Consider the following 24,411-nt stretch of genomic DNA (forward strand, 5'->3'; position numbering starts at 1 on the left):
TCCCTCCTGTTCTTCATAGTCAAATTTAAGGAAGAGTTGTTTACACTCACTGTTGCAATTCTTCGTCTCCCACACACTCCACAACCCACTCTGATCTGCATCTAATGCCATCATTCCACTGAAGTCCATGCAGCCATGTCCAATGGACACTTTCTGGGCTTCATCTTTATTGACCTCTCAATAACATTTGACTCTGTTGACCTTTCTTTTCCCTGCACCACTTTTCTGTGGGCCTTCGTGACCTAGCACAGCATGGTTCAATGTCTCCTCCTCTAGCCATACTATCTTCATCTCTTGTTCAGGTTTACCCTCCTGCTCTAGCTCATAAATAGTGAAATTTCTCAAGACCTAGTCCCAAGCATTTCTTCTTCTCTCAGTTAACACTGTCTTCTATGCCCACAGCTTCAGCTACCAGCAATACAAAGATGATTCCATATTTATAAAACCATCCCAGACTTTCGTCTGAGTTCTGGGTCTTTATGAAAAAGTTCCTAATTAACACCTCCTCTTAGATGTTCCCAAACCATCTCACACTGTCAGAATCTAAAGCCTAACTTTTGTTCTTTCCCTCCTCCCCCACCCTGACCTCTTCCAAGAATTATATCTCAGTCAATAGCACCATTAACCACACTGCTGCTCAAGCCAGAAACATCGGTATTTTCCTGACACACCCTATCCATCACTTACCATATTAAATATATCACCAAGCCTATTGATTTTAATCTCCTAGTAGTTATTGAACTATCTACTTTTTCCCATCTCTCCCCTGGATGACTCCAGTGGCTCTCTAGTCTGGAACGGTTCTAACTCATTCCCACACCACAGTCAGAATGATTTTTCCCTAAATGCTAATCCCATGCTCATCCACCTTTTTCCACCCCTGGCTGTAATCCTATGGGAGGCATCTATGTATCTCCTCTGGCCTATAGTAGCTTACTTCTCCCAGCACTAAACACACCCATATGAACTGTAATTGTCTGTTGCATCACACATACACATGCACAACAAGAGCCATCCATGTCTTATTCATCTCTGTATAATAAGAAAACGTGTGTGGAAATCAACTAAACTAAAGTGAATTAGACTGAACTCTTTATTTTTCACAGCAGGAATCTCAGAGGGTCTGGTGCCTTCTTAAACTTCCCCTTGCCCCCACTTTCTATTTAGTCAATATATGAGGCAAAAGCTGACAATGTGTTGTCAAGCTGCTCAATAGTTTCTAAATAGTGGCTAAATCTGCAAATCCACTTAACAGTGACTTTGAGTGATGAAATGAGACAGAGCTCACGCCCAGTTGGGGTGGGCTGAAGAAGAGGATGGAGAATATGGGTGTGTGGCCACAGGGGTGAGGATGAGGAGTGGGGACCCTGCTGGACACAAGGGAAGCAGGCAGGAGAGCAGGGTTGTCACTGTGCTGCCAGAACCTGTTTTCACTTGATTCTCAGTTCGGCCTCCTCTCCTCTACTGACTGCATGAGCTCCTCCTCCAGGGATGCACACTCTTCCTTGGCAGCAGAAGGCAGCAGTAATGAGCCACAGCAGTGAGCTAACCACTGGCAGGTGGCATGGAAGTGGGCTCCTTCCCCTTAAAGGAAAGCTCTTCCTGGAGACCAAGCAAATGAACAGAAACCATGCTGAGACGTTGTTTGTAATGAGGCATAAATCTCACAGAGTGGCTTCCAATGAACAGACCAAGAGGACACAGAGAAGTCCTGGCAGGTGTCACCAATGTTTCTGCCACTGACGCATTTCCATGGAACTGGCCCTGAGTTTCTGTCTCATGATTAACGTCTAATCTCTAGACCACACATGATAGATTCCAAAGAAGCTTCAGACTTCTCCGTGGCTCCCATGGCATCCTGAACACACCTGTCTCTGCACTTCCACACTGTTTCTAAGAGCCCTACAAATGTCTGCCTCTCCATCCATTAATCCATGAGCTTCCCAGGTAGATTTGCTATGTCTTGTTCAACTCTGCAATTCCCAGTGCCCAGCAAAATGCCTGGTACTTGTAGGGACACACTTTAGTAAGATCCTGGACTTGAATGTTTCCACCCACATTATCTCAGGCAAGACCTCTAACCACTATGGACCCACTGTCCTCATTCATGAAAGTGTGCACCTGCATTCAGTGTGAAACAAGATTAATCTTAGTTTGGATACATAAAGTTCCCAGCATGAGGCCTGACACATACTAAGCGCTAGCAGCAATTGAACTGCACTGTTCCAGGGGCTAACTCGCTGCCCACTCCACCTGAAACACTGAAAGGAAATAAGATTGCTTTAGTTCAGAGATCGAGGAAGTACTTGACATGTATGAAGGGATGGAGTCCGTGCTCAGTGAGCATCTACCATGTGCCGAGCACTCGGCCTGGGGGCGTTTCTCACCACAGCTCTGTGGGTTGGACATTATCACTCCCCTTGCAGAGGAGTCAGTGAGGCTTAGCAAGGCCGTTGTGCTTTCCAAACATCAGTGAGCGAATGGACACAGTCAAGGACATCCAATGGCTGGTGAGGTCAGCCCATGAAGGCGCCAGATTTGGAAGAATGCTTTTTCTTGAGTTTGTGTTACAATGAATACATATGTGACTACACACTTATCAAAAACCTTAGTGGACATTTTGGGAGCTGCCACCACAGCAACAGCCAGCCAGGGGAATCTTAAAGTTTCCTTACATGAGCTCCATTAGACAATAAAATTCATCTCAACCACATCCTGGCTGAACAAGGTGGGGCTTGCTCTGTTGGGAATACCTCCTGTTGTACTTGGATAAGGCACCTCTGATGAAATAGAGATGGAGCTGGATGAAACCTGGGCACAGGCCAGATGGTGAAAAGCAGAGCCCATGTTCACCTCATGGTTCCTTTATATCATCAGCCGACTACCCTCAGGGACTGCCTCCTGGTCAGGTCTGTTCTTCCCATTGGACTTGCATTCTACTTCTTCTCATAGGCACTCCTGTTGTTATGAAACTATTCATTCGGCACAGCTCCATATTACAAAGACTCCACTCTGATAGTGGGTGCTCAAAATTTTGAGGTGCTCACTAAGGCCTATGAGACTTCCTGTGAAAAATCTCAAGAAACTACAGGAGTTGTTAGTCCTTAAAGGAACAGGTCAGTAAAGCCTTCTCTGTTCTGGCCCTCTTGTCACTCAAATGTGGCCTAAGGCTTCTAGAAAAGAGAAGCTGCTTTTCTTCATGCTCAGAACATGACGTCTAGGAACGGGCCTCCTGTGATGAGGACGGACAATGTGAGGACATACCCAAATGAGACCCTGACAAGAGAGGACCAAACTTTTCGTAACTCATCAGTGCTGCTTCCACTGGTTGATCATCAGTGCTTTCAAGGAAAAAGCATGCTCAAAAGGAGGGAAAATGTAAACAACAATATAAACGGAGCCACGTTAATAGAACCGGAGCTGCCATCCCAGAGGGACTGCCTTGCGCATCTTAGGCCTCAAATCTTTGGATGTTAAAACAGGGCAAAATGGCCCTTGTACTGGGCCTAAGCAACCTTTATCTCAAAAACTGTGTGCAAAGATAGTAAGAAAGCTGACATTATGACAACTGGACTGATGGCTACCCACTGAAATTTTAAAACATTGTTTACAATTAGCGTGACTGTGTTAGCTTATCGACGCCAATAGAAATGTTTTCTTTCTATTGATGTAATTGTTCCCTTCCTTGCTGTTGTCTACTGCCTGAATCAATGCTCCCAAAGATTATTACCAATATTACCAATTTCAAATAAAGCTTCTTGCCTCTCACCTTGAAAGGCCTTTTTCATTTTTAAGTTAACATCACAAACCTGCTGTTAGCAAAGCAGACCAGGGACCTTCTCGGGAGCCCAGACCCTCTGAGGGAGGGGTGGGCATGGTCTTTCCTCTCAGGCAGGGGAGGTGACACGTGGTATGTTTTGGGCCACAGTCCTGGGAGCATACTGGCATTTTCTTCTTTATCCTCCTCCAAAAGCAGGCCCATAGGACAAGCATTTGTATTTAGACAATAAAAATATTGTGCATTTTAATGTTGGCCATACTGTATATTTTGTCAACACAGGTAAAAAAGACAAAAGGGTGAAAGAAAGGACAAAAAGACGTGAGAGGTTTCACGTCAGAAAAACTGCTGATAAACGTCACACACACTCTTTGAATCTCCCAATTGGTTTGCACCTCACTGTCTTTGAAGGGGAAAGTGGTTTTGCCATGTGACAGGTTAACCCCAATTAGGAAGGAATTCTAGGCCAGTTCTTTCTCTTTTTTAAGGACAAAATAAGAAGAAAAAGTGCCACACCCAGCCCCACGTGCATGTGTGGCCACCTCCTCTTCCCCATCATTAACTTATTTTCTCGATAAAGTCATCCAGACCTGTGGCTCTCAGAACCATCCACATGGGAGAGGTTCCCCAGTGCAGCTCTCCACCCCACTCACCCCACCTATCATCCCCGCTGCATTTCCCTCATCCCAGTCAACAGTTTCTCTGGCTAAAACTCTTAGAGATACCCTTGACTCCTCTCTCTCTCTCTCTCTCTTAACCCACATCCAATTTATAAACAATCCTGTAGGTTCAGAATACACCCAGGATCTGACCATTGTCATCTCCTCCTGTCACCATTCTAGCTCACCTCCGTCTCTCACCTGGCTGCCCCGGCGATCTGACAGCTCTCCTCACTTCCAATCTTATCCCCTGTGATCCACTATCTACAAAGCAATACACTGATCCTTTGATAACCTAAATCAGATCATGTCACTCCTCTACTCCCCAGCTGATGGCTCCCCAGCTCACATAGCATAATTCCTGAACTCTCACAAGGCCTGCAGGCCCACTGGCAGCTCCTATGTGGCTCCAGACACAGTGATTCCTTGCTGGCTGCCTAGGAATGCCACCTCACCCCACTCAGGGCCTTTGCGCTGCAGTCCCTTCTGACTAGTCCTACTGCAGATTTTCACATGACCATCACCTTCACTTCATTCAGTTCTCAGCCCCAAGGCTGCCTCCTCAGAGGCTCTTCCTGGACCACCCATCCACAGTTGTACCTTCACCAGACCTTCATCCTTACTGTGCTTGATTTTTCTTTATAAAATTACAATTACATGACTTTATATTTCTTTTTTTTGTATATATTATTTCTAGCATATCTATTTTATTTTATTTTATTATTTTATTATTTTTTTTATTGTTTGAAGTATTACAAATAGTAGTACATATGTCTCCTTTTTTTTTCCCCATTGACCTCCCCCCGGCCTCCCCTTCCCCCCAGTACATGCCTTTACCTGCCCCCACCCCACCCCCAGTGTCTTGTATCCATTGGTTATGCTTATATGCATGCGTACAAGTCCTTCGGTTGATCTCTTACAGCGCCCCCCCCCCAACCTTCCCTGCCTTCCCGCTGTAGTTTGACAGTCTGTTCAATGCTTCTTTGCCTCTGTATCTATTTTTTCCCCATTTCTTTCCTTTAAAAAATCTTGCCTCTGCAGACTAGAAATAAACATATAATAACAAAAAATGTTTGAGTCCCAATTTCAATGTCCAACAGTTCTGAGTCCCCATTTCAATGTCAAACAGTTCCTTATGTGTACACGTCAGCAGTGATATCTGGATGGTGGGCACATGGTGGCAATGCAGGTCCGACCCTCTCTGGTTTGGTCCTAGGCAACCTGCTATGTCGCACAGCTTCTGACTGCTAGCGTGGCAAGGTGTCGTCAGCGTCCTCCATCTCTGGACTGTTTCTCCTCTTGTCTTCGTGGTTGGAGCAGACCTGTCAATTCCTCTCTGTTGCAGGAATCCACATGGTCTTGGAGTTGTTTTCTGAAAATATACAAACATATTCTTGACCAAAAGTTAATAAAGGAATCTTTTCTATATAATTGATTTGGGATCCTTTTTTATTTTTGCCCAAACAATTTTCCTTTGTCTTATTTAGACACCATGTGTGTTTTTCATGGGTGTCTTGCTGTTAGCATTACAAATGAAAATTAATTTTGTAAAGTAAAAATTTTCTAGATGTAATTTACTTATAGGATATTTTTCCTTACATGATATTACCCTACCATCCCCCTTTTTTTATTAATGGAGGCTTTTGTAAATTTTATAATGCAGTCTTGATAACTTTAAATTTTAATTTTTTGCACAAAAATATGACTGCTTTAGTTTCATTGCATGTTCAGGAATTTTACCATGAGATGAACTACCAATAGAAATTTTAGTTACCACATTAGGAACAGCTTTTTGTCCAGTACAATTAAATTTTCTTGAATATTCACTTATTTCAATTAGCCTATTTAAATTAATCTGAAAACTTGATTATTATTTTACTGTCAAATTTAATACTCTACCAACAATCTTAGTTTACCCTGTAAATATTAGTGGAAAGGATTATTTTCATTCTTGAGTAGTCCCTGAGCATTCCTGGTGCTAGGCTGGATTTATATATAGGGCAGCTGCTGTCGGCCAAGTCTCTGTCTGTTACCTGGGTCCCAATCTGAGCTGGGCCAAGTCACTGTCTGTCAACTGTGTCCCGATCTGAGCTGGGCGTGGGAAGCAAAGCAGCCATGGGGGCAGGAGACCTCCCTCAGACTGGGTGAGGGTTCAGGCCCCTGCAAGGTTGGGGGGGTGAGGGTCTGTGCCCCACCTCTGTTGATCCCCAAGTTCTCTCCTGATGGCCCCTCTGTGACTGTGCCTGTCTTAGGTTGTTCCTTCCCTGAGGAATCTTACCCATCTCTGGCTAACCAGTCATCCTCCGGGGCCAAGCAGGGTGATGTGAGCTTCAGTTCTGTCTCCTTGGTAGCCTATGCCCCCATGGCCTCCACGCCCAGCACCTGCCTTGGGATCCCCTGGCCTGCTGGCGGGGCCCCAGCACTGATCACATATCTCGGGGAACTCAGGTTTCTTCTCCAGGGAGGGTCCAGCTCACACGATTGGGCAAGAGACAGATCCATGGTACCAGCCACCACGAGGCTTCAAGCTCAGCATGAACAGAAAGCTCAGGCAACAGCTGAGGGCAATTGGATTGTGAGAAGAGGGTCCCTCTTGGCACAAAAGGCAAGAGGGGCCAATATAGAATGCTCAGGTGCTTTCCCAGCGCCTTAATTCCTTCTGAAAGGGATTATATCCTTTCATGTCCTTTTTTTTAAAAATTGCTGCCAAACATTCCAAGAATTAGTTTGTAAGTTTTTTTGGGATAATTGTACAATATGCTGTTGTAAAATATCTAAAATTATAATGACATTGTAGAATAATATCATGTAAGGATATTCTTTGCTCTAGGCCATGGCAATTCAATTTCAAACTGGCTGTCAATTTCTTTTTGTAACTTTATATAAACTTTGTCAGGCAAAAACACAAATTACTTACTTTACTTCAAGAGGCTAAATATATTGACTTTCAATTACAATCCTTACGACTTTTGAAGGAAACTTCTCTTTGTTTCCTTCCAAAATAATTTTCGGACTACAGAGAGTTTCATTTAAAAATCTTTGTAACATGAAACAATTTCTCTTAAGGTTATGGTGACCACTAGTATGGATTAGATTTAATGTTTTATTTTTATTTTATTTTATTTTTTTATAATTTTTTTAAATTTTTTTAAATTATTTTTTACATATGTGTCCTTATTCCCCCATAACCCCTCACCCCCCATTTATGCCCCACCCCCTTGTTGTCTGTGTCCATTGACTAGGCTCATATTCATGCACACAAGTCCCTTGGTTGATCTCTCCCCCTAACCCCCACCCTCCCCTACCTTCCCTGAGGTATGACGTGCTGTTCGACGTTTCTCAGTCTTTGGATCTGTTCTTCATCAGTTTATGTCGTTCATTATATTCCACAAATGAGTGAGATCATGTGATATTTATCTTTCTCTGCCTGGCTTATTTCACTTAACATAATACTCTCCATCTCCATCCATGTTGTTGCAAATGGTAGGAACTCCTTCTTTTTTACCGCAGCGTAGTATTCCATTGTGTAGATGTACCACAGTTTTTTAATCCACTCATCTGCTGATGGGCACTTAGGCTGTTTCCAAATCTTAGCTATGGTGAATTGTGCTGCTATGAACATAGGGGTGCATATATCCTTTCTGATTCGTGTTTCTAGTTTCTTGGGATATATTCCTAGAAGTGGGATCACTGGGTCAAATGGGAGTTCCATTTTTAGTTTTTTGAGGAAACTCCATATTGTTCTCCACAGTGGCTGCACCAGTCTGCATTCCCACCAGCAGTGCATGAGGGTTCCTTTTTCTCCACATCCTCGCCAGCACTTGTCATTTGTTCATTTGTTGATAATAGCCATTCTGACAGGTGTGAGATGGTACCGCATTGTTTTGATTTGCATCTCTGTGATGATTAGTGACTTTGAGCATGTTTTCATATGTCTCTTGGCCTTCCTTCTGTCTTCTTTCGAAAAGTGTCTATTTCAATCAGTTGCCCATTTTTTGATTGGGTTGTTTTATCTTCTTTTTGTTAAATTGCATGAGTTCCCTGTAAATGTTGGAGATTAAACCCTTATCATTGATATCATTGGCAAATATGTTCTCCCATGCAGAGGGCTTTCTTGTTGTTTTATTGATAGTTTCCTTTGCTGTGCAAAAGCTTTTTATTTTGATGTAGTCCCATTTGTTTATTTTCTCTTTAGTTTCCATTGCCCTAGGGGCAGTATCAGTGAAGAATTTCCTTCGGCATATGTCTGAGATTTTTCTGCCTGTGTATTCCTCTAGTATTTTTATGGTTTCCTGTCTTATGTTTAAGTCCTTTATCCATTTTGAGTTTATTTTTGTGTATGGTATAAGTTGGTGATCTAGCTTCATTTTTTTGCATGTATCTGTCCAATTTTCCCAACACCATTTGTTGAAGAGACTGTCTTGACTCCATTGTATGTTCGTGCCTCCTTTGTCAAATATTAATTGAGCATAGTGATTTGGGTCAATTTCTGGGTTCTCTATTCTATTCCATTGATCTATATGTCTGTTCTTGTGCCAGTACCAAGCTGTTTTAAGAACAGTGGCTTTGTAATACAGCTTGATATCTGGTATTGAGATCCCACCTACTTTGTTCTTCTTTTTCAGGATTTCTGCAGCTATTCGGGGTCTTTTTTTATTCCAGATAAATTTTTGGAAAGTTCGTTCTAGGTCTGTGAAATATGTCGTTGGTATTTTAATGGGAAGTGCATTGAATTTATAGATTGCTTTGGGTAGTATGGACATTTTGATGATGTTGATTCTCCCAATCCATGAACATGGTATGTTCTTCCATCTGTTTATGTCTTCCTCTATCTCTTTTTTCAGTGTCCTGTAGTTTTCCACATATAGGTCTTTTACCTACTTAGTTAAGTTTATTCCTAGGTATCTTAATTTTTTTGGTGCGATGGTAAATGGGATTGCTTTTTTAGTCTCTCTTTCTGTAGTTTCATTATTGGTGTATAGAAATGCCATAGATTTCTTGGCGTTAATTTTGTATCCCGCTACATTGCCGAATTCATTTAAGTCTAGTAATTTTTTGATGGAGTCTTTAGGGTTTTCTATATACAGTATAATGTTATCTGCGAATAAGGACAGTTTTACTTCTTATTTTCCAATTTGGATGCCTTTTATTTCTTCTTCTTGTCTGATCGCAATGGCTAGTACTTCCAGCACTATATTGAACAGGAGTGGTGAGAGTGGGCATCTCTGTCGTGTTCCTGTTCTTAGGGGAAATGGTTATAGTTTTTGCCCATTGAGTATGATGTTGGCTGTGGGTTTGTCATATATGGCTTTTATTATGTTCTGGTATGATCCTTCTATTCCCACTTTGCTGAGAGTTTTTATCAAGAAAGGGTGTTGGATTTTGTCAAATGCTTTTTCTGCATCAATTGATATGACTATGTGGTTTTTATCTCTCAATTTGTTTACGTGATGTATCACGTTTATTGATTTGTGAATATTGTACCACCCTTGCATCCCCAGGATAAATCCTACTTGGTCATGGTGTATGATGTTTCTGATGTACTGCTGAATCCGATTTGCTAGAATTTTTTTGAGGATTTTGGCATCTATATTCATGAGGGATATTGGCCTGTAATTCTCTTTCATTGTGTTATCTTTATCTGGTTTTGGTATTAGGGTGATGCTGGCTTCATAGAAGGAGCTTGGAAGTATTCCTTCCCCTTGAATTATCTGGAATAGTCTGAGGAGGACAGGTTTTAGTTCTTCCTTGAATGTTTGGTAAAACTCTCCTGTGAAGCCGTCTGGCCCTGGGCTTTTGTTTGCTGGGAGCTTTTTGATGACTGCTTCAATTTCTTCCATAGTTATCAGCCTATTGAGATTTTAGAATCTTTCTGAGTGATTTTTGGAAGGTTGTTTTTCTAGGAATGTGTCCATTTCCTCCAGGTTGTGTAGTTTGTTAGAATAGAGTTGTTCATACTATTTTTTAATAATTCTTTGTATTTTGGTTGGGTCTGTTGTTATTTCACCTCCTTTATTTCTGATTTTTGTTTATTTGGGTCCTCTCTCTTTGCTTCTTGGTGAGCCTGGCTAGAGGTTCATCAATCTTGTTTATCCTTTCAAAGAACCAGCTCTTGGTTTTGTTGATCTTTTGTATTTTTTTTTTTTTTTTTGGTCTCTATGTCATTCATTTCTGCTCTGATCTTTATTGTGTCCTTCCTTCTGCTCACTGTGGGCTTTTCTTGTTGCTCTCTTTCTAATTCTTTGAGTTGCTGAGTTAGATGATTTATTAGCATTTTTTCTTGTGTTTATTTATTTATTTATTTTTTTTTGAGGTAGGCCTATAGAGCTATAAACTTCCCTCTCAGGACTGCTTTCATTGTGTCCCATAGCATTTGCATTGTTGTGTTTTTATTGTCATTAGTCTCCAGGATGTTTTTAATTTCTTCTTTGATCTCGTTGCTCACCCAATCATTGTTTAATAGCATGCCATTCAGCTTCCAAGTGTTTGAATTTTTTGGAATGTTTTTATTATAGTTTATTTCTAATATTATGCCATTGTGGTCTGAGAAAATGCTTGATATCATTTCAATCTTTTTGAATTTGGGGAGACTTTGCTTGTGACCCAGTATGTTGTCTATTTTTGAAAATGTCCCATGTGCACTTGAGAAGAACGTATATTCCGTGGCTTTGGGGTGAAATGCTCTGAAGATGTCAATTAGGTCCATTTGATCTAGTGCATCATTTAGAATTGCTGTTTCTTTGCTGATATTTTGTCTAGAGGATTTATTCAGTGATGTCAGTGGTGTATTAAAGTCTTCTACTATGATTGTATTGTTGTTGATATCTCCCTTGATGTCTTCCAGGAGTTTTTTTTTTTTTTTTTTTTATGTATTTGGGTGCTCCTGCATTGGGTGCATATATGTTTACCAGAGTTATATCTTCTTGTTGAATTGCTCCCTTTAGTATTATGTAGTGGCCTTCCTTATCTCTTGTTATGGCCTTTATTTTGAGGTCTATTTTATCAGATATAAGTATCGCAACCCCAGCTTTTTTCTCATTTCCATTTGCCTGAAAAATGTTTTTCCATCCCTTCACTCTCAGTCTGTGTGAATCCTTTGCTCTGAGGTGGGTCTCTTGTAGACAGCAAATATATGGGTCATGTTTTCTTATCCATTCAGCTACCCTATGTCTTTTGATTGGTGCATTTAATCCATTTACATTTAATGTTATTATTGACAAGTACATGTTTGTTGTCATATTTTTCCTTAGTGTTTGTGTTTCTTTTTGCCTTTCTCTTTCTTCTTTTTACAGCAGTCCCTTTAGCATCTCTTGCATTGCTGGCTTGGTAGTGATAAACTCTCTTAGCCCTTTTTTGTCTGTGAAGCTCCTGATTCCACCTTCAATTTTGAATGATAGCCTTGCTGGGTATAGTATCCTTGGATTCAGACCCTTGCTTTGCATCACTTTGTATATTTCATTCCATTCCCTTCTGGACTGGTGTGTTTCTGTTGAGAAATCATTTGATATTCTAATAGGAAATCCCTTGTAGGTAATTTTCTGTCTCTCTCTGGCAGCCTTTAAGATTCTTACTTTGTCGTTAGTGTTCACCAATTTAATTATGATGTGTCTTGGTGTCGGTCCTTTGGGGTTCAACTTTTTTGGGACTCTATGTACTTCTTGGACTTGCATAGTTTTTTCTTGCCAATATCAGGGAAGTTTTCTGTCATTATTTCTTCAAACAGGTTTTCTATTCCTTGCTTCTCTTCCTCTCCTTCTGGTATCCCTATTATTCTAATATTGTTTCATTTTGTGTTGTCCCAAAGCTCCTTTAGGCTCTCCTCTTGCTTTTTAAGTCTTCTTTCCAGTTGCTGCTGTGTTTGTGTGTTTTTTCCTACCTTGTCTTATAATTCGCTGATGCGGTCCTCAGCCTCTTCTAGTCTACTGTTTAAGCCTTCCAATGTGTTCTTTGTTGCAGCTATGTCGTTCTTCATCTCCTCTTTGTTTCTTTTCATGTTGGTGACATTCTCATTCAGCTCCTTATAGTTCTCATTAAGTTGTGTGTATTTGTCATTGAGTTGTGTGTATTTGTCATCCATCCATTTAAACATCCTTATAATCATTACTCTGAATTCTTTCTCTGTTAAGCTGCTAGCCTCAATTTCATTTAACTCCCTTTCTGGTGATTCCTCTTTTTCTTTCCTTTGGGAGTTGCTTTTTTATCTCCCCATTTTTTCCTGTAATGTTTTAATTGTAGATCCAATTGCTTTGCTACCCAGGTTCTTTTGGTGATGGTGCTACTGGTGTAATCTCTCAGTTCTCCTGGACTTGGTAATCTAGTGTAACTCCCTACTTGAGCTATTTGGGTTCTCTTGATGTAGGCCTGCAAGCTTGAGAGGCACAACTACAGTGTCTAGAAGTCAGCAGCCATGGAGGGGAGTATCCCAATTTTTGCTGTCTTGCACCCTTAATTGAAATCACGCATGCCCAGTGGGGACTCACAGTGGCACCAAGGAACTGTCTGTCTGGGTGATGTGGCTCAGAGGGCCTGCACTCTGGAAAGGTGTGACTGTGATGCCCAGAGTTCTGTAGTTAATGGGGTGGAGAGACTCAGCTTTCGCTGCTGCACCTGTGGTGGATAGGCGCTTACTCCCAGTGGCGGCTCACAGGAGCACCCGCGGTAAGTTTGCCAGCGAGGCACACTGAAGCACTCTGAAGGGCCCTGGCAGTGTAGCCATGCAATTGAGGTGCCTAGCTTCTAAAGATTTCTCTTTAGGGCAGATCCTATGGCCTCAGGGAGTATTCAGATTCTTTTGTATTATTCAGGGTGGGATCTGGGTGTGGCTATATTGGTTGCCTGGAGACTGGAGGGAGGGGCTATCTCTCAGGAAAAAATGGCGACCGGGGCTTAGATATGACTCAGCACCAGACTCGCTTCTACCTCTCCTGGACTGTCTGCTGCCTACACTCCCCAGATTCCACAACCCCACCCCTTCTTCTGCAGCTCAGCCACAGGTTAAGTGTCTGTATCCTAAAGGTCCTATAAACTAGGTTCAGTGGAGAAAGGCACAGGCCCCAGTGCGAGGAGGGACCACGTCTCTGCAAGTTCCTCTCTTGCTGGCACTGCAGTCCGGCAGCTCTTCAGGGCTGCCTTTGAGCTGAGATCCCAAATCCAGACTCCAAGGTCTAAAATCCACTACCTCTCACAGTCCCGTGGACCCTTTTTTTTTTTTTTTTTTTCAGTCAGACGCTTTGCCTGTCCTCAGAGACGCGGCTTGGCACCGTGTAGTTTCTCCCTGACCTTCTGGGCACAGAGGTCTGGCAGAATCTACTGCCTAGATCTTTGATTTTACCTTTTCGGGGGGATCTCTGCCCTTCCCGGCTGCAAACTGTCTCACCAGCTGCGCCTCCTTCACCAATTCAGGCTGGATTCCACTCGTTTCAGCTGCTCCCTCTATTTGCCCCGGGACAAGACTCAGGACACATCTGTCTATTCCGCTGCCATTTTGTCTCTCTCCTGACTTTATATTTCATTTGCTTGCCTATTTATCACCCGCCTGTTCTCACCAGAATGTGAACTTTGGGAAGGCAAGGACTTGTCCATGTTCTATCCCCAGTGCCTGGAAGAACACTTGGCACATAGGCAACCAATAACTATTTGTTAAACAATCAAATGAGAGCGTAGTGTAGGCTTTCCTCCCAGTGTGAATGGGCCTCAGGTGGGGCTCAAATCCCAATACAGGAATGAGCCTCTTTGACCTCTTTTGGGGGCTTTTTCAGCTTTTCTGGACCTCAGAGCCACAGAGATCCTTTTTTGGAGGGATGACTCTAGATGAAGATGAGGATGATGATGAAGAAGGGACCATGTGGGGCCCTGAGAGCTTGAGGTCTGAGGACTCCCAGCCTCCTGAGGAATTCAGCTTCAGCTTCAGCCCTGGAGGAGGACTCGTTTCCAGGATAATTTCGGCTTTGGTATGGGATTTTAATAACATCTTCAGCGAGATGGGGGCCTGGGCCTTGCCTTCCCATCCTCCTGAACTTCCAGGTACGGAGTCAGAGACACCGAGTGAGAGATTGCAGGAAGGACAGACACTTTGGGACTCAGTGCTTAAGTACCCAGAGAGTCACCAACACAGGATCTTTGGGGGTCTTGGAGAGTGATGCAAGAACTGACTCTCCAAAACCAGCACCAAGCTGGGGCTCCCAGAGACCTTTCCATAGGTTTGATGATATGTGGCTTGTGACACCCCCCTCCCATTCTAGAGCCAAAGAGGACAAGAATCTTGATTCCCAGGTTTCCCAGGAGGACCTTGGCCCAGTTCTGCAGCCCTAGCCCAAATTCTATTTCAAGAGCATCTGTGTGACCAAGATCACTAGGCCAGATGGGACAGCAGAGGAGCACCGGACTGTGGTGGACAGTGAGTGCTGAATAGAAACCCCAGTAACCCATCAAGAAGCAGATGGCAATCCTAGAGATGATCCAGAATCAGCAACTCCTCCAGCCTTGGATGATGCCTTTTCATCCTGGATTTGTTCCTCGGCCGTTGGTCCTGGTCCCAGTAGCCTTGTTAACCCTCAGAGGCCTTCAGGTTCTTCCCACCTCCCACCCTTTTCTCACCATCAATTGGCTAGCTTCTCCTCCTGCCACCTCAGGGCCTTGGGTGTGTGGAACAGTGAATTAGGGGTATGTCAGTATGTCATTCACACAAACTGACCAATAAAACCCTTATTTATGCTAAAAAAAAATTGAATGAATTCATCAGATTGAAACACAGGCAACTCCTTTGAAACTTTTGGTCATAGGCAAGGTTGTAATTTTTGCCCGATCGGCATGGCTCAGTGATTGAGCACTGACCTATGAACCAGGAGGTCACCATTCAATTCCCGGTCAGGGCACATGCCAGGTTAAGACTCAATCCCCAGTGTGGGGTGTGCAGGAGGCAGCTGATCAATGATTCTCTCTTATCATTGATGTTTCTATCTCTCTCTCCCTCTCTCTGAAATCAATAAAAATATATATTTTGTAAAAGGCTGTAGTTTTTATTCAAACATTTATCATTTATTTGGAAAAGCAAGCCCTATGCAACCTGACTCACCTATAAAATTATTGAGTATTCATTTATTCAATAAATTTCCTTTGAGTGACTATTGTGTCCAAGCATTTCCATCCTAGAAGATCATTTATTGAGGATGGAGGGAAACAGTACAGAGAGAATTGAGTCCCAAAGAGGTCCCAGCAGGCAGATAGCGGTCCAGTTATTCCTCTCAGGATCAAACAACAGCTAGAAGTCTGCTCATCTTTATTGTCTGGTGACATGAATGACATGTCTGAAGGTGAAGCCATGTACCAGGGTGAAGGAGGTAACTCGGGGACTGCAAACTCTGAAAGCATCTTCTCTTATGCATGGCTACCCTGCTGTCTCAGCTGGAGTTACAGCACAGCCTGAAGCCACCGAACAGGTTAAAGGTCCCATGGTATCCATGGTCTTGGGACCTAAATTCTGCCGCCAGCATGGCGCATCCACATGCATGCTGAAAACTCCCAAATAGTTCTCTGGTCCAGACCACAGCCATGAGCTCCGACTCCAGGTGTCTGACTCCATCCCCAACACGTGCCCTGGATTCTGGCGGGCAGACCCCAGGTGCACAAGCAGCTTGCCGCCCCTCGCCAGCTCCTCAGCCCAACTTGCCCGCCGCCCAGTAGCTGAAGCTAAAGCCCTGTCACGCTGCATCTCCCCTCCCTTCACACCCAATCTGCAGCAAGTCCCTGCACTCTGCGTTAGAAGCATGCCCACATGCAGCCCCCTCGCCCTCATCTCAGCAGCTTCCTCCTGCACACACCTTCCTCAGACTCCACCAGAGCTTTTCAGGGCTCTCTCTGCCCCAACCTTTGCCCCTAATTAACTCAATTCACAGCGTTTGGATTTAAACATATATTGGCACATGCTTCATCTCCTTACAGGTCCTCTGATGGCTCCTCTATAGAACCAGGGGCAAATTCAAGCTTCCTGCTATGACTAACAAGGCCTACTGGCCCCACCCCACACTGTCTGGAATCATCACCCATTAATCTCTCCCTGACTCTTGGGCCTCCCAGCTGTTTCTTGAACATCCCAAGCTCATTTCTTCTTCGAGGTTTTTGTTTTTGTCATTCCCCTGCCTAGAAAATCTCTCTCCCTTCACTCAAATGTTGCCTCATCCAAGAGACTTCTCCAACCTTCCTATGTAACATATTTGGTCACTCTAGGGGCTAGCCTGCCTCCTCTTCCCTTTGTAACAACTGCCTGGCATGACAATGTATCTTATTTGTCTCCCTGGTGGGATATGAGCTCCATGAGGACTGGCTGTTACAGGCCGCATCTCCAATGTCTAGGAAAATGCCTGGTGTATAGTAGTATTCATGAATGAATGAATGAATGAATGAATGAATGAAGAGACAGATAATCAGAAAGAGACTGTGTAACCCACATATAAATAAAAGTGTAATGTGTCCCACTCTCAGCAACCTTACCCACCAAATCTAGAGTCACCTGGAATTGTTAAAACCCTGGTCCCTCCCACTGGCAGCTTAGAATATTGTCGTTACTCTGCTGGGACAAGATCTTCGCTATGACACCCTAGAAATAATGCCGATTTATCTGCTAGTGAGCCACCCAGCACCGAAGACCAGGGCGCATGACACACCATTACTTCTGCTATAAGTGACACGTTGATCTCAGACTTCACCTCTGCTCACGTTTTTGCTGTCAGCCACCCTGAAGTCTTGAAAAGAGTAGACAGGATGGGCATGTGTTTCCTGTTGAGAGTTATAAATAGGCAGAGTTTCTCAGTGCTACTTAACTCAAGCTGAAAAGACTCAATCCCTGGCCATCAGTTTTTAACAAGGTTACTCTTCCTAATCAACAAAACTAAACCATAGGTTCAAAAAACTGCCTCCCTGCCCATGTGTCTCCTTGGCTGGTGTTGTCCTGTGCACCAAAAGGTCGCAGGTTCGCTTCCAGACAGGGCACATGCCAGGGTGCGGGCTCCATCCCCAGTGTGGGGCATGCAGGAGACAGCCGATAGATGTTTCTCTCTCACGTTGATGTCTCTCTCTCTCCCTCTACCTTTCCCTTCTCTCTCTACAAATCAATAAAAATATATTTTTTTAAAAAACTGCCATTGAATTGTTGTGTTAGAAGGTACATTCATATTCATTAAGTCCATCTTCTTCCATTTCACAGATGAGGAAACTGAGGCACAAAGAAATGATTGACTTGACGTTTCATTGTAAGTCAGAGTTGATGCATTAGCCTTGCTTTATACCTTTCACCAAATGCACACTTGACAACCTACTACTCAACTTGTCTCGCGCTTGTCCTGGGAAAGCTGCCCTTCTAAGTGACATGCCGGTTCATAATCTCGAATAAGATATCTCCACAACAACTAGGACTGAAGGCCATCTCACTGTACGGGACACTAAGCTCACCTGCCCAGGATGGGCAACCCCTTACACAAACCGCTGCTGGAACAGCCTCTCCACAGAGTTCCACTTTGCCTCCCTGAAACTTTGATCCATTGGTCCCAAGTGGGCCATTCTGGAGGCAGATATCAGTGGTTTTTTATGTGCTTCCTTAGCAGATGAACCTGTTTCACATTCTATTACTAGCTGTGTGAGCTGATGGGATTTTTTAAAGATCTTTGCAAGATACAGAACAGTCTAGATGATATTGCTCATTTATGGGGATTAAAAATGTGAACATAGGTACACCTCGTTTCACGGACTCTAAGATGCACATGTAACCCTTCTTAAAAAGGAGGTGAGGGGGCCTTGACCTGGCGGAGACAGCTGGTTGAAGTGTCATCCCTACACACCAAGGTTGCAGGTTTGATCCCTGATCAGGGACATGGCACATAAGGTACAAGACGCAGCCAATGAATGCATGTAAGTGGAACAACAAGCTTCTCCCTCTCTCTGTCTCTCTCTCCCTCTCTCTCTCTCCTCCCCCCCCCCAATTAAAAATTTAATAAACAAATAAAAGCAGAGGCCTCTTACAGTCTGGAAGCTCTCACGCTGCTGCCGCCAGGTGGCACTCCAGGTTTGGGTGGAGATTTCCCACCGACACGCTAAGACTCAGAAGGACCAGCAGTACAATATTGGTCAACTCCAGGACACAGGATACCTTTGCTGGTGCATAAACTCACCGGGAAGGAATCAAGCACACTTTCAGAAGCAGTTATCTCCAGGGAGAGGGACGGGGAGTGGGAAATGCGCTCTCACTTCCATTTCCTCCCACTCTACACGGCTTGACTCTCTCACCCTGTGAAATGCACTCAGTAATAAATGAGCCACTTGGGCATTATCTTCTCCTTTGTACTCTGTGACTTTAAAAGGCCTTAGTCTGATTTAATAGAAGAATAAGTGAAATGATTAAATGCATCCTCTTAATTCTTGATCTTTCTACTCTCAGCTTCTTTGCATTTGAGAAACTGGAAAAACGTTCTGAAGATCTAAAGAGGGACAGATTGACAGAGAGACAGACTGTATCACAAGGAGCAGGACCAGAGATGGGGCACAGGGATGGACAGCACCCCAAGTTGGCAACTGCAGGGACACAATTACATCCCTAGGTTGCAGGGCTGCCACATTCTGTCCCGCGCTTTGGCAAAGCCATAGGTCAAAATATAAAAACGTAAAAATAAATTAAATATTCATGCCTTTGACCCATAGACTTCACTACAGTGATTTTATTGTAAGGAAAGTCTCTACAGTACTTTACAAACCCTATGAATAAAAATATTTACATAATTTTAATAGCAAAAATAATTGGCAATATCTCAACTTTATACTGGTAGGTTAATAAGCAAGTAAAATTAATCTGTAATAACATTATTAACTTCACAAAAATATGATAACCAGATTAAATTTTACAAAGCAAGACATAAAATTACATACACAGTACAACCGCATCAGAGAAGCAAGAGTTTTTCATGCAGAAAATTTAATTTTGAAGGAACAGTCACATAAGTTTAAACAGGAAAAATATATGAATTAAAAAGACAGACCCCCTAAATCTAGCATTCACACATCCATTCATCATGTGTGCATCCATGCGGGTCATGCCCCTTCTGTGTGCTGCATGTGCACTGCACACTGAAGTGTGCTGGTGAGGAGAACATGGGACAACGTACCCTAGAGAAGCTTATGATGTACCATGTTTCCCCGAAAATAAGACAGCGTCTTATATTAATTTTTGCCCCAAAGACACGCTAGGTCTTATTTTCAGGGGATGTCTTATTTTTCCATGAAGAAGAATACGGTACACATTTATTGTTAAATGAAAATAAAGGAAATTTATTACCTGTATACAGTACGGTAGTACGGTAGTTGTCAACACAAACCAGACAAACTGTGAATCCTACAGTATCAAGAATTTACTCGTTTATTCAATGACAATCATGTCATCATCTTCTGGAACATCATCATAACAATCCAATTCCTGAATTTCCTGGTAAATTTCTTGTGACTCCATTTCTTTCAGAATCAGTGGACCAAATCTCTCATGTTTAGCAATAGCACTGTCTTTAAATGAGTACTTCTTGTCAAGGTAGCCTGCTCGCAGTGCATTTGCAATGCAACTGTCAGTGATTTTCTCCCATGAATTCTTCACCCAAGTCACAACTTCTTGCAGTTTAGGTTTCACAAAGTTTCCACTCTGATTTCTCTCCATTCTATTTTCAATGTAGTCATTAATTTCCATGCGCAAATTGTCTTTGAATGGCTTGTTTATTGCAATATCAAGAGTCTGGAGATAGGCCGTCATTCCTGCGGGAATCATTATCTGATCTATTTTTCTTTCGTGAAGAAATGTCTTCATGTCTTTAGCGCGGTGAGTGCTGGCTGCATCCCAGACTAGCAGACCTCTTTGGCTCCCTCGCATAACAAGCGGCAGCATTAAATCGACCCACTTCCTTATAACTGCTTGTGTGGCCCAGGCTTTTTCAGTTTCAAGAATAAAAACGCCCAAAACACGTTCAATCTTTTCCTTCTTGCCCTTAGAAATGATTAAAGGTGGGATTTTAGTGCCATCCAGACGAATTGCCAAAATACAGGAAACACGTGCACTTTCGTAAGCAGTGGAGGGAATGTACGCTAAGGAGGCACCCCACTGTTCAATTGTTGTTTGAGATGATTGGCCCATAAACACTGCAGTTTCATCCATAGCAATCATGTTGGAAAGATTGTATTTAGGGAAGTCAGCATCATCAATAAAGGACTTGAATGCAAGTGCTCGCTTAATAACTTGAGTATCTTCCAACCTAAACAATGTTGTAGATCTTCTTAAAGACAGTTCACTTGGCTGAAGGAAATTATCCAGCCAGTGTTGTGATGCTTTGAAGTCTTCGGGGACTATGTCAAACTGTGGTGCCATTGCAAGGGCAAATTCTTGAATCTGAGCCCTATTCACAACCAAAGCCTTTGCTCTCCTGTCAACAACCCATTCACAGATCAGGTCTTCCAGCTCGGAAAATAATGGTTGTCGACCTGATCCACACTTGCGCTTTTTAGCATTTCCCTTGTCCACTTGTTCAATGAGGTTACCATACTCTGCTCGCCATTTTTGGACCAATCGGATACTCAACATCTTCTCTTTGCAGAAAGCAGTAAGATTTTGGCCCCAAGAGTCTTCCACGATTCTTTTCTAGTACTCCACGGAGTAGCTTTTTCTTTTTGTGCTCATTTCTAGGGGTAAAAAAAAAGGAATTGGGGTATCAAGGTGGGGGGAGGGGGATCACTCAAAATGACACAGGGAGGATCAGAGGGGGGAATCAAAATGGCACAGGAGAATCAGAGGGGGGAATTACCATTTTAGTAACCCCTTTTGATCCTCCTGTGTCATTTTGATTGTCCCCTCTGATCCTCCTGTGTCATTTTGATTGTCCCCTCTGCCTCCTGTGTCATTTTGATTGCCCCCTCTGATCCTCCTGTGTCATTTTAAGTGATCCCCCTCCCCCCACCCCTGTGCCACTGAACACCTTCACCAGACATCCCCCCTACCCCTTTATCAGACATTTACCCCCTGGGGCCTGCCTGGGGACTGTCACTGGGCTTGCTGGGGCCTGGATCTGGGCTGGAGCAGGGTCTGCCACTGACTGAGAACCTTCAGTCATCATGAAGGTGGCTGCGAGCCTCAGGTAGTGTCACCAGAGACAGACCAGCACTCACCACCTTCGCCACGTCCCGTCCGCTCTAATCCTCCTGTTCTTCTACACGCATCTGCAAAAGTCTCCTCCTCTCTCCCGCCCCATGCTCACCACTCACTCCGACCTCTGCTCCACCTCCACACAGCAGTGATGTCAGGACTCTGCGTAACGTCACTGGTTGCTAGACGCCAGTCGGGGTGGCCCTAGCGACCAGTTTATGGTAAATTAATTTTCATTCTGAGACAGAGCCTGGGGGCCTTATTTTCGGGGGATGCCTTATATTTCACTCAGAAGTAAACCTGTATGTAGGTCTTATTTTCGGAGGATGTTTTATTTTCGGGGAAACACAGTAGTTACATGCAGGTAATTTGTTTCACTAAGGATTGTAGCAGAACAAAGGACTCAAGTTAAGAGATAACACAGTAAAAATAAATTAATCCAAAAAGCTCTGGCTGGGTGGTTCTGTGGTTGGAGCATTTTTTCTTACACCAAAAGGTTGAGGGTTTGATTCCCGGTCAGGACACACACCTAGTGTGTGGGTTCAATCCCTGGTTGGGGTGTGTACAGGAGGTAATCAATCATTGTTTCTCTCTCACATCTATGTTTTCTTCTCTCTCTCTTTCCCTTTCCCTCTCTTTAAAATCAATTTTTAAAAAAACAACATATATTCAGGTCTGGATTATAATTTTTAAAAAGCTAGAAAAATAGTGGCAAAATCAAACTTAAATAAAAAGGAAAGAATTATCCTATATAATAAAGAGGTAATATGCAAATTGACCATCACTCCAAGACACAAGATGGCCGCCTCCATGTGGACACAAGATGGCCAGCAGGGGAGGCCATTTGTAGGTGATCAGGCCTGCAGGGTAAGGCAGTTGCGGGGGACCAGGCCTGCAGGGGAGGGCAGTTGGGGGCAATCGGGCCTGCAGGGGAGCAGTTAGGCATCGATCAGGCTGGCAGGGGAGAGGTTAGGGGGTGATCAGGCCAGCAGGGGAGTGATTAGGGTGATCAGGCTGGCAGGGGAGTGGTTAGTGGGTGATCAGGCTGACAGGCAGAAGCGGTTAGGGGCAATCAGGCAGAGGCAGGTGAGCGGTTGGGAGCCAGAAGTCCTGGATTGTAAGAGGGATGTCTGACTGCCCGTTTAGGCCCATCCACAGGGATTGGGCCAAAACGGGCAGTCGGACATTCCTTAAGGGGTCCCAGATTGGAGAGGGTGCAGGCTAGGCTGAGGGACACCCCCACTCCATGCACAAATTTCATGCACCGGGTTTCTAGTTAAATATAAAAAGTTGGATTCATTCAACTCCTAAAAAGTAGAATCAATTATAAAACTTACAGGGTGAAAAGACCATAATATAGACAAACATCTCACAATGCTAACTGACAAAAGGGGAAAAACAAAGCGTTAAGCATGGAGGACTTCTGATTCCCAGGCCTGTATATAAGGAGTTTTGGCGTTGCCTTTTGTTCTCATTCTCACAGCACAAAAAGAGTTGAACAAACTGAAAATCAACAACTCTTCTTGGACCAATCAGAGAACTGAAATCACAGGGCACCCTCTGCCCAGACAGGTGGATGCAGGAATTAGGCCCACCAAGAAGCCTAGGGCAGACACCACCGAGAAGCCCTGGGAGTTATGCTGAGAGGCCCAACTGTGATGACCAACTGCTGGTCAGCCCTCCCTCTGGCCAGTCGTAGGGTCTCACACTCCCTGGGCTTTGCCTCCAGTACTTGCTCCAGGTTTGCCATGAAGATGGCTGGGAAATGCCCTTACAGCAGATGGGGGAGAAGAGCCATTCTGAAATATGCCTAAAGCCATTCTTTGTGACAAAAGGACTGACTGCCGAAGGCATGGGACAGTGTTTATTATAGAACTATGTGCACCTTGTTGATAAATTTTAAAATCTCAGAGAAATGGTTGCTCTTAAAAGACAGGGATTGACCGAAACTGATGAAATAAGAGGCAAATTTGAATGGAACCAAGACAAGTGGAGAAAGGAGCTTTTCCGATGCTTCTGTAAGAAACAACCGGATGTCATTCTTCTGAATGCAATTTGGAGGACCATGTCAAATGGCTCCAAATCACACAGGCGCAGTGATCTATAAATCACCCTCATGCAAATTTATCCTAAAATAAATAAATAAGAGTGCAAACATGTATTCTTCTACAGTAAAAGGTATTTATCAACATACTATGTATAATACCAAAAACTGAGAACAACTTACAATTCAAATAAAAACAATTTTGACAAATAAATGGTGGTACATCTCTACAGTGGGCTGCTAGCCAGTCATTAAAAATGAGGCTGTTGTACTTCTTGATTCCAAAAGTTGTTCATGTTATAGTACAAGTGACAAAAAGCAAGTTGCCAGCAAGATGGATGAACATCTAGGTTTTGATATTTATTAGAGCAGGAGAAAAGCATTCCCAAAGACCACACATCACATTGCCAACAGCACTTACATCCAGGGCTTCAGTTTGGGAGATTTTTCATTTTCTTCTTTGTGTTGTATATTTTTTCTTTTCAGATTTTCATATTTATTAAATACTAGAGGCCCAGTGCATGAAATTCATGCATGGTGGTGGGGGGTATCCCTCAGCCCAGCCTGCACCCTCTCCAATCTGGCACCCCTTGAGGGATGTCCAACTGCCCTCTCACAATCCAGGACTGCTGGCTCCCAACTGCTCTGCTGCCTGCCAGCCTGATCACCCCCTAACCATTCCCCTGCCAGCCTGATCGATGCCTAACTGCCCCCCTGCCAGCCCAATTGCCCCTAACTGCCCTGCTGGCCTGGTCACCCCTAACTGCCT

At 43.6% G+C, this 24,411-nt stretch overlaps 1 pseudogene across 1 annotated transcript; it reads left to right on the forward strand.

Annotated features, from left to right (window-relative positions):
* The first annotated feature begins 14,159 nt into the window (after positions 1-14,159).
* LOC308248258 (HCLS1-associated protein X-1-like) lies at positions 14,160-14,978 on the forward strand (annotated as a pseudogene). Its single transcript has one exon. The product of its transcript is annotated as an HCLS1-associated protein X-1-like (transcript).
* Positions 14,979-24,411: the final 9,433 nt, after the last annotated feature.

This window comes from Plecotus auritus (assembly GCF_963455305.1).
Source record: "Plecotus auritus genome assembly, chromosome: 5".
Lineage (NCBI taxonomy): Eukaryota > Metazoa > Chordata > Mammalia > Chiroptera > Vespertilionidae > Plecotus > Plecotus auritus.